Here is a 12,095-nt window from a genome sequence, read left to right as displayed (position 1 = left end):
AGCACGCGAGGTGCCCACGAGGCAGGGGGCGCGCCCAGGGGGTAGGGCACGCCCTCCACCCATGGACGCCTCGTGTCCTTCCCGGACTACTTCTTAATTTCCTATTTTCTTAAATATTCCAAAATGGAGAAAAATTGCTATTAGAACTGTTTCGGAGTTGGTTTACTTACCGTACCACATCCCTATTCCTTCTCAGAGTCTGAAACGTTCTGGATAGTGTCCCTTATCTATTCCTCCGGGGTCACAATTTCAATAACATTAGTTTCAACATTAATGGGATTACCTGAGATATAGTGTTTGATTCTTTGACCGTTCACCACCTTCAGATTTGTGCCTTCGAAGTTGTTGATTTTTATGGCACTGGAACGATAGAGCTCCTCGATAGCATAAGGCTCTTCCCATTTAGAGAGGAGTTTTCCTGCAAAAAATCTTAAACGAGAGTTGAAGAGCAACACATAATCACCTATATTAAACTCACGCTTTTGTATCCTTTTGTCATGCCATCTTTTAACTTTTTCTTTAAACAGTTTGGCATTCTCATAGGCTTGAGTTCTCCATTCATCAAGTGAGCTAATGTCAAATAACCTCTTCTCATCGACAAGTTTGAAATCATAATTGAGCTCTTTAATGGCCCATATGCCTTATGTTCTAGTTCGAGAGGTAAGTGACATGATTTTCCATAAACCATTTTATATGGAGACATACCCATAGGATTTTTATATGCAGTTCTATAAGCCCATAATGCATCATCAAGTTTCTTGGACCAATTCTTTCTAGATCTATTAACAGTCTTTTGCAAAATCAATTTTACTCAATTCTACTTGACCACTAGACTGAGGGTGATATGGAGATGCAATTCTATGATTAACATCATACTTAGCAAGCATTTTACGAAAAGCACCATGAATAAAATGTGAACCACCATCAGTCATTAAGTATCTAGGGACTCCAAACCTCGGAAAAATAACTTCTTTAAGCATCTTAATAGAGGTGTTATGATCAGCACTACTAGTTGGAATAGCTTCTACCCACTTAGTAACGTAATCAACAACAACTAAAATATGTGTATATCCATTATAGGAAGGAAACGGTCCCATATAATCAAAGCCCCAAACATAAAATGGTTCAATAACAAGACAAAAATTCATAGGCATTTCTTGACGTGTACTAATACTACCAATTCTTTGACATTCATCACAAGACAAGACAAACTTACGGGAATCTTTGAAGAGAGTAGGCCAATAAAAACCGGATTGCAATACCTTATGTGCAGTTCTATCTCCAGCGTGGTGTCCTCCATAAGCCTCAGAGTGACACTTGCGTAGGATCTGTTCCTGTTCATGCTCAGGTACACAACGTCAAATAACACCATCTACTCCTTCTTTATAAAGGTGTGGGTCATCCCAGAAGTAATGTCTTAAATCATAGAAGAACTTTTTCTTTTGCTGGTTTGTGAAACTAGGTGGTATAAATTTAGCAACAATGTAATTAGCATAATTAGCATACCATGGAGCAGTACGAGAAGCATTTATGACAACTAATTGTTCATCAGGAAAGCTATCATCAATAGGTAGTGGGTCATCAAGAACATTCTCTAACCTAGAAAAGTTGTCTGCAATGGGGTTCTCAACTCCCTTTCTATCAATAATATGCAAATCCAATTCTTGTAGTAGGAGAACCCATCTAATAAGTCCAGGTTTAGAATCTTTCTTTTCCATAAGATATTTAATAGCAGCATGATCAGTGTGAACAGTTACTTTAGAATCAACAATATATGGTCTGAACTTATCACAAGCTAATACAACCGCTAAGAATTCTTTTTCAGTAGTAGCATAATTTCTCTGGGCACTGTCTAGAGGCTTACTAGCATATTGAATAACATTTAGTTTCTTATCAACTCTTTGTCCTAGAACAACACCTACAGCATAATCACTAGCATCACACATAATTTCAAAGGGTAAATTCCAATTAGGTGGCTGAATGATAGGTGCAGAAATCAAAGCTTTCTTAAGTATTTCAAATGCTTCTACACAATCATCATCGAAGACAAAAGGAATATCATTTTGTAATAGATTAGTCAGAGGCCTAGAAATTTTAGAAAAGTCCTTAATGAACCTCCTATAAAAACTGGCATGACCAAGGAAACTTCTTATACCTTTAATGTCCTTGGGACACGACATCTTTTCAATAGCAGCAACTTTAGCTTTATCAACTTCAATACCTCTTTCAGAAATTTTATGCCCCAAGACAATGCCTTCATTAACCATAAACTGGCACTTTTCCCAATTCAAGACAAGACTAGTATCTTCGCATCTCTACAAAACTCGATCAAGGTTGCTCAAGGAATCATCAAAAGAAGACCCATAAATAGAGAAATCATCCATGAAAACCTCACAAATCTTTTCACAACAGTCAGAGAATATAGTCATCATGCATCTTTGAAAGGTAGCAGGTGCATTACATAAACCAAAAGGCATACGTCTATAAGCAAAAGTACCGAAAGGGCAAGTAAAATTGGTCTTTTCTTAGTCCTCTGCTGACACAGGTATTTGAGAGAAACCAGAGTAACCATCTAGAAAGCAAAAATGTGTATGTTTGGATAATCTTTCTAGCATTTGATCAATAAAAGGCAAAGGGTAATGATCCTTTTTAGTAGTTTTATTTAATTTTCGGAAATCAATTACCATCCTATAACCTGTAACAATTCTTTGCGGGATCAATTCATCTTTATTATTAGGAACGACAGTAATACCTCCCTTCTTAGGGACACAATGGACATGACTTACCCACTGGCTATCAGCAACGGGATAAATTATACCTGCCTCCTGGAGCTTTAGTATTTCTTTTCTTACCACTTCCTTCATCGTAGGATTCAACCATCCTTGGTGATCGATAACAGGTTTGGCGTCTTTCTCCAATTTTATTTTGTGTTGGCATAGAGTGGGATTAATGCCCTTAAGATCATCAAGAGTATATCCAATAGCAGCACGGTGCTTCTTCAGAGTTTTCAATAATTTCTCCTCTTCCTGCTCTGAAAGGTTAACAGGATATATCTTGTTTTCATCAAGATAAGCATATTTAAGAGTATCAGGTAATGGTATAAGCTCAAACATGGGATCACCCTTGGGTGGTGGAGGATCCCCTAGGATTTCAACAGGCAAGTTGTGTTTCAAAATAGGTCCCTGTTTAAAGAATACTACATCTATCTCCCTTCTTTCATTCATAAACATATCATTTTCATGGTCTAGCAAATATTGCTCTAAAGGATCATTAGGATGCACAACAATAGAAGCAAGACCAATAATTTTATCCTTACTAGGCAATTCTTTATCATGGGGTTGTCTACGAAATTTAGCAAAATTAAACTCATGAGACATATCTCCCAAACCAATAGTAACAATGTCCTTTTTGCAGTCTATCTTAGCATTAACAGTATTCAAGAAGGGTCTACCAAATATAATGGGACAAACGTCATCTTGTGGGGAACCAAGAACAAGAAAATTAGCAGGATATTTAACTTTCCCACACAAGACTTCTACATCTCTAACAATCCCACTGGTGAAATGGTATCTCTATTGGCAAGCTTAATGGTAACATCTATTTCTTCTATCTCAACAGGTGCAATATCGTGCATAATTTCTTTGTATAAGGAATGAGGTATTGCACTAGCACTAGCACCCATATCACATAAGCCATGATAACAATGACCTCCTATTTTTACAGAAATAACAGGCATGCCTACAACTGGTCTATGTTTATTCTTAGTATCAGGTCTAGCAATTCTAGCAGCTTCATCATAGAAGTAAATAGCATGCCCATCAATATTATCAACCAAGAGATCTTTAACCATAGCAATACTAGGTTCAACTTTAATTTGATCAGGTGGTGTAGGTGTTCTAGTACTACTCTTACGACCCATAGTTGAAGCTTTAGCATGATCCTTTATCCTAACAGGGAAAGGTGGTTTCTCAACATAAGTAGTGGGAACAATAGGATCATTATAAGTGATAGTCTTTTCTTCAACTTTAATAGGTGCAACTACTTTTACTTCAGCGAGAGGATTATGTTTAAACCACTTCTCCTTAGGGAGGTCAACATGAGTAGCAAAAGATTCACAGAAAGAAGCTACTATCTCAGAGTCAAGTCCATATTTAGTGCTAAATTCACGGAAAACATCGGTATCCATAAAAGATTTAACACAATCAAACTTAGGTGTCATACCTAACTCCTTACCTTCATCGAGATCCCAATCTTTAGAGTTGCGTTTAATTCTTTCCAATAAATCCCATCTGAATTCAATAGTCTTCATCATAAAAGACCCAATACAAGAAGTGCATGGAGCGATTGTTGAGAGAAAGCCGAGCATAAATTTTTTGAATAATCATTTCTCTTGAGAGCTCATGATTGGGGAATGGATATAACATTGACTTAAGCTTCCCCCAAGCTTGAGCGATGCTTTCTCCTTCACGAGGCTAAAAATTATATATATAATTACGATCACGATGAACAAGATGCATAGGATAAAACTTCTGATGAAATTCCAAATTCGATCATTTATAGTTCCATGATCCCATATCATCACATAGCCTATACCATGTCAATGCCTCTCCCTTCAAAGATAAAGGGAAGACCTTCTTATTGATAACATCATCGGGCATACCTGCAAGCTTAAATAATCCACATACTTCATCCACATAGATTAGGTGTAAATCGGGATGCAATGTTCCATCTCCAGTAAAAGGATTAGCTAGCAGTTTCTCTATCATACCCAAAGGAATTTCAAAGTAAAAAATTTCAATAGGTTTAGTAGGTTGAGGAGCAACTCTTTGCTCTACTGGTCGGGGTGAAGATACCCCGAACAAGCCCCTCAAAGGATTATGTCCCATAGTAGCAAGTGACAGTAAATTTCAGCATACTATATAAATTTTTCCTTACCAAGTTCCACTTACCAAAGGCGCTTCACTCCCCGGCAATGGTGCCATAAAAGAGTCTTGATGACCCACAAGTGCAGGGGATCTAACGTAGTCCTTTCGATAAGTAAGAGTGTCGAACCCAACGAGGAGCAGAAGGAAATGATAAGCGGTTTTCAGTAAGGTATTCGTTGCAAGCACTAAAATTGTCGATAACAGATAGTTTCTTGATCAGGTAATTTGTAACGGGTAACAAGTAACAAAAGTAAATAAGGTGCAGCAAGGTGGCCCAATCCTTTTTGTAGCAAAGGACAAGCCTGGAAAAATTCTTATATAGAGAAAAGCGCTCCCGAGGACACATGGGAATTATCGTCAAGCTAGTTTTCATCACGCTCATACGATCCGCGTTCGTTACTTTGATAATTTGATATGTGGGTAGATCAATGCTTGGGTACTGCCCTTTCTTGGATAAGCATCCCACTTATGATTAACCCCTATTGTAACCATCCGCAACTACAAAAGAAGTATTAAGGTAAACCTAACCATAGCATGAAACGTATGGATCCAAATCAACCCCTTACGAAGCGACGCATAAACTAGGGTTTAAGATTCTGTCACTCTAGCAACCCATCATCTACTTATTACTTCCCAATGCCTTCCTCTAGGCCCAAACAATGGTGAAGTTTCATGTAGTCGACGTTCACATAACACCACTAGAGGAGAGACAACATACATCTCATCAAAATATCGAACGAATACCAAATTCACATGACTACTTATAGCAAGACTTCACCCATGTCCTCAGGAACAAATATAACTACTCACAAATCATATTCATGTTCATAATCAGAGGGGTATTAATATGCATATAGGATCTGAACATATGATATTCCACCAAATAAACCAACTAGCATCAACTACAAGGAGTAATCAACACTACTAGCAACCCACATGTACCAATCTGAGGTTTTGGGAAAAGATTGGATACAAGAGATGAACTAGGGTTTGAGAGGAGATGGTGCTGGTGAAGATGTTGATGGAGATTGACACCCTCCCGATGAGAGGATCGATGGTGATGACGATGATGATGATGATTTCCCCCTCCCGGAGGGATGTTTCCCCGGCAGAACAGCTCCGCCGGAGCCCTAGATTGGTTCCGCCTCATGGCGGCGGTGTTTCATCCCAAAAGCTTGCTTATGATTTTTTCCGATGTAAAAGACTTCATATAGCAGAAGATGGTCACCGGAGGCCTGCCAGGGGGCCCACAAGGCAGGGGGGCGCGCTTAGGGGGGTAGGGTGCACCCCCACCCTCGTGGACGGTGGGTGGCCCCCCTCTGGTATTTCTTCCACTCAGTATTTTTTATTAATTCCAAAAATGACTTTTGTGGAGTTTCAGGACTTTTGGAGTTGTGCAGAATAGGTCTCTAATACTTTCTCCTTTTCCAGCCCAGAATTCCAGCTGCCAGCATTCTCCCTCTTCATGCAAACCTTGTAAAATAAGAGAGAATAGGCATAAGTATTGTGACATAACGTGTAATAACAGCCCATAATGTAATAAATATCGATATAAAAGCGTGATGCAAAATGGATGTATCAGCGTCAGAAACCGGCGCCAGCAAGGGCACACCCTCGATGCATCCCAAAGCGAGGGGCGGTGCTGAGGGGAGCCGTTCGTGGTGCACTCTGCTTCCTCCTTTCCCCGATGAACGGCGCACCGGCGGTCGGCGGCCGCGTGCGGCCAGCCCCCCGCCCAGCCCGGGAGCAGGTGACACCGCGGGGGAGCAGGGGAAGTAGGCGGGCGGCATCATATCATTCGCGGGGTTTAGTTGAGCGAGCCAACTATGATTCGGTTCGTGTTGTAGGCTTGTAATGCCGCTGGCTGCTGCCGCATCATTCGTTGCTCGCCACATCCATGTTTGTTGTCGTTGTTTTGCTATTCGTGGCGTTCGTACGCTGTCGATATCAGTCAACTGCTGGCTGCTGCGGCAGCGTTCGTTGCTCGCCACATAACAAAACTTTCTAAGAAGAACTAGTAAGCTTGCATGTGCAAATGCACGTCCCAACCTGTTCTAATTTCAACAACACACCTACTATCAATCATAACCGTGTATCTAAACCATGACAAACATGCATTCGAAGATCCAAAGAAAGACACTCAAAGAGCTTGAATATGAACCAAGCCACTATACATGGCTCGCTATCATCATGTAAGTTGAGAAACAATGAGAGTACCCAAGATTAGACTATCATTGGGCATAGGGTCCAATACGGACCACGGAATATACTACAAGGAAAAAATATAATGCAAATGACTGAACAATTGGTAAAAGGAATGTGACCAAAAATAAACGGTGCATACTTGTGGAGAGAATGGAACATGATTTATTGGACAACAATTCCAACCATGTTATGAAATTTGTAGAGAAGCTTCAATTTTTCTTGTGAGATATCATCAATGCCAAGTTCATAATGTGTAAAAATACATCAGAAAGGGAATGTAGAAACCAAGCAATAGAATTTCCTATTGCCCTAGTTCAATAAATTTACTCTTACAACACTATCCCCGTCTCCATTGAAATTTCTTCAGTAAGATTATATTCTCTGCTTACTCTTTATCCAGATTGGTTACTGATTGGTCAGCAACATGAGAGATAAATAAACTTTCACAGTAAATTGCTAAAAAGAAAAGATAGTTTGCTGTCAGTGTAAGAATGACCTGAACAAAAGACAACCAAAATTACACTCATAATATGATATGGTACAATATTTTCCATGATAGATTCATTAGCTAACTATCTGGAACTTTCCAAGTTAAGTTGTGTTAGCTAGCAATCTAAAACTACAGATACCAACTGAAATATAAGATGTGCCTAGTATAGCTACCAAAGTACCTATTCAGCCATCTTGACAACAACCAGCAAAAAATGGTTACTAATCTCTGAAAAATCGGTGAATTTTTCTTCCAGTATATTCAAATCACATATTTGCTCCATTCTATTAAAGTAATTTTGGTCATGATTAATTTTCACGTCTAAAGTTCCAAGCCTACAGGAAAATGCATATGCACCAGATATAATGGGTGCATGATAGTTGGTTAATTGATCCACCCATTGCCACCAGAAAAGATTTGAATTCTATTTATTTTCATATAAAAATTCCTGGTGTGCAGTTCATCAAGGTGTAAGCATGCGAGGAAGATCTTGTGAGATCAAAAATGGGTAAACTTCAATGATTCAAGGTGTCAAAGGACTATACTCAATGTCCAGGTATTAGATAATTAATGTGAGTTTCGCTATAATACACACTGACCCAATTATACCATTTGTATGAATAAGAGCCTTACCTTGCTTATTGTAGTTATTCCACCACCAGGATGAAAAGCTATAGAAAGGACTTGAAAAAAAACATGATGTGCTACAGATAACTTCATGCCTTTGTAAGCCAAACCTTTGTCAAGAGAATATGTTTTATCCGAAGCAACAGAAATTGTTGGTGTGATGTATTGAACAAAATGAAGAACAATGAAGGACAATGCACATGACCTTGAAATAACTGCAATATGTAAGTTGCACTGATTGACAGAAGCAATATAACCTAATTGCTGTTAGAATTAGTCATAAGGGCGGCATAGTGCATTCACCATGTCAACCTATATGAAATAGATTGTCCAAGACAATCAAAAGATACATGTACAGTTTGATAACACCGTGCCTCTTGCCATCAAATATGAGTGTTGATGACCCACAAGTGTACGGGATTTATCATAGTCCTTTCGATAAGTAAGAGTGTTGAACCCAACGAGGAGCAGAAGGAAATGACAAGCGGTTTTCAGTAAGGTATTCTCTGCAAGCACTTAAATTGTAGGTAATAGATAGTTTTGTGATAAGATAATTTGTAACGGGTGACAAGCAATGAAAGTAAATAAAGAGCAGCAAGGTGGCCCAGTCCTATTTGTAGCAAAGGACAAGCCTGGACAAGTTCTTATAGTGAGAAAAGCGCTCCCGAGGACACATGGGAATTATCGTCAAGCTAGTTTTCATCATGCTCATATGATTCACGTTCATTACTTTGATAATTTGTTATGTGGGTGGACCGATGCTTGGGTACTGCCCTTTCTTGGACAAGCATCCCACTTATGATTAACCCCTATTGCAAGCATCCGCAACTACAAAAGAAGTATTAAGGTAAACCCAACCATAGCATGAAACATATGGATCCAAATCAGCCCCTTACAAAGCAACGCATAAACTAGGGTTTAAGCTTCTGTCACTCTAGCAACCCATCATCTACTTATTACTTCCCAAGGCCTTCCTCTAGGCCCAAATAATGGTGAAGTGTCATGTAGTCGACGTTCACATAACACCACTAGAGGAGAGACAACATACATCTCATCAAAATATCGAACGAATACCAAATTCACATGACTACTAATAGCAAGACTTCTACCATGTCCTCAGGAACAAATGTAACTACTCACAAAGCATATTCATGTTGATAATCAGAGGGGTATTAATATGCATCAAGGATCTGAACATATGATCTTCCACCAAATAAACCGACTAGCATCAACTACAAGGAGTAATCAACACTACTAGCAACCCACAGGTACCAATCTGAGGTTTTGGTACAAAGATTGGATACAAGAGATGAACTAGGGTTTGAGAGGAGATGGTGCTGGTGAAGATGTTGATGGAGATTGCCCCCCTCCCGATGAGAGGATCATTGGTGATGACGATGGTGATGATTTCCCCCTCCCGGAGGGAAGTTTCCCCGGTAGAACAGTTCCGCCGGAGCCCTAGATTGGTTCCGCCAAGGTTCCGCCTCGTGGCGGCGGAGTCTCATCCCGTAAGCTTGCTTATGATTTTTTCGAGGGTAAAAGACTTCATATAGCAGAAGATGGGCACCAGAGGGCTGCCAGGTGGCCCACGAGGCAGGGGGCGCGCCCAGGGGGGTAGGGCGCGCCCCCCACCTTCGGATGGTGGGTGGCCCCCCTCAGGTGTTTCTTCCGCTCAATATCTTTGATTAATTCCCAAAATTACTTTCGTGGAGTTTCAGTACTTTTGGAGATGTGCATAATAGGTCTCCAATATTTGCTCCTTTTCCAGCCCAGAATCCCAGCTGCCGGCATTCTCCCTCTTCATGTAAACCTTGTAAAATAATAGAGAATAATCATAAGTATTGTGACATAACGTGAAATAACAGCCCATAATGCAATAAATATCAATATAAAAGCATGATGCAAAATGGACGTATAACCTCCCCCAAGCTTAGACCTCGCTTGTCCTCAAGCGGAAGCCGATATCGAAAAATATGTCCACATGTTTAGAGATAGATGTGTCGATAAAAATAAAATACGGACATGAGGGCATCATGATCATTCTTATAACAACAACATATATATATATATATATATATATATATATATATTGTCATATGATTTCTTATGCTCATGTAACAATCTATTCACAATGTTAAGTATGAATCAGAAACTTCATTGAGAACCAACAAACTATTATTTCAGAAATTGAGGCAATTGCAATTTATCATAACATCGGAAAGAGTCAACATAAGAGATTTTCAGCAAGTCCACATACTCAACTATCATTTAGTCTTTCACAATTGCTAACACTCACGCAATACTTACGGTTATGGAGTTTTAATCAGACACAGAGAAAGATAGGGGCTTATAGTGTTGCGTCCCAACCTTTTACCTCAAGGGTAATGTCAACAATAATAGTTCATGCTAACTGACGTCCAATTGGATATATATATCAGGATCTTTCCAACACGAGGTACTTGCAAAAGGATAAAATGAAAAAGGGAAAGGTGAAGATCACCTTGACTCTTGCATAATGTAAAAGATAGGCCCTTCACAAAGGGGAAGCAGAGGTTCTCATGTGCTTTTTGGTTGGATGCACGAAATCTTAATGCAAAAGAACGTCACTTTATATTGCCACTTGTGATACGAACCTTTATTATGCATGTTGGGGAATGTAGTAATTTCAAAAAAAATCCTACGCACACGCAAGATCATGGTGATGCATAGCAACGAGAGGGGAGAGTGTGTCCACGTACACTCGTAGACCGAAAGCGGAAGCATTAGCACAACGCGGTTGATGTAGTCATACGTCTTCACGATCCGACCGATCAAGTACCGAACGCATGGTACCTCCAAGTTCAGCACATGTTCAGCTCGATGACGTCCCTCGAACTACGATCCAGCCGAGCTTTGAGGGAGAGTTCCTTCAGAACGACGGCGTGGTGATAATGATGATGTTCTACCGACATAGGGCTTCGCCTAAGCACTGCTACGATATTATCGAGGTGGAATATGGTGGAGGGGGGCACCGCACACGTCTTATAGATCTCAAGGATCAATTGTTGTGTCTCCAAGGGGTGCCCCCTCCCCATATATAAAGGAGTGGAGGAGGGGGAGGGCCAGCCCTCTCTATGGCGCACCCTAGGAGGAGTCCTACTCCCACCGGGAGTAGGATCCCCCCTTCCAAGTAGTAGGAGTAGGAGTCAAGGAAAGGGGAGAGAGAAGAGAAGGAAGGAGGGGGCGCAGCCCCTCCCCCTAGTCCAATTCGGACTAGGCCTTGGGGGGCGCCCAACCTCTCCTCTCTCTTACCCCTAATACCTAATAAGGCCCATATACTCCCCGGTGAATTCCCGTAACTCTCCGCTACTCCAAAAAATACCCAAATCACTCGGAACCTTTCCGATGTCCGAATATAGTCGTCCAATATATCGATCTTTACGTCTCGACCATTTCGAGGCTCCTCGTCATGTCCCTGATCTCATCCGGGACTCCGAACTACCTTCGGTACATCAAAACACATAAACTCATAATATAACCGTCATCGAACTTTAAGCGTGCGGACCTTACGAGTTCGAGAACAATGTAGACATTGCCGAGACACGTCTCCGGTCAATAACCAATAGCGAAACCTGGATGTTCATATTGGCACCCACATATTCTACGAAGATCTTTATCGGTCAAACCGCATAACAACATATGTTGTTCCCTTTGTCATCGGTATGTTACTTGCCCGAGATTCGATCGTCGGTATCTCAATACCTAGTTCAATCTCGTTACCGGCAAGTTTCTTTACTCGTTACGTAATACATCATCCCGCAACTAACTCATTAGTTACAATGCTTGCAAGGCTTATAGTGATGTGCATT

This window comes from Triticum aestivum, chromosome 6B, assembly GCF_018294505.1.
Source record: "Triticum aestivum cultivar Chinese Spring chromosome 6B, IWGSC CS RefSeq v2.1, whole genome shotgun sequence".
Classification (NCBI taxonomy): Eukaryota; Viridiplantae; Streptophyta; class Magnoliopsida; order Poales; family Poaceae; genus Triticum; species Triticum aestivum.
Note: the sequence above shows the minus strand (reverse complement) of the source record.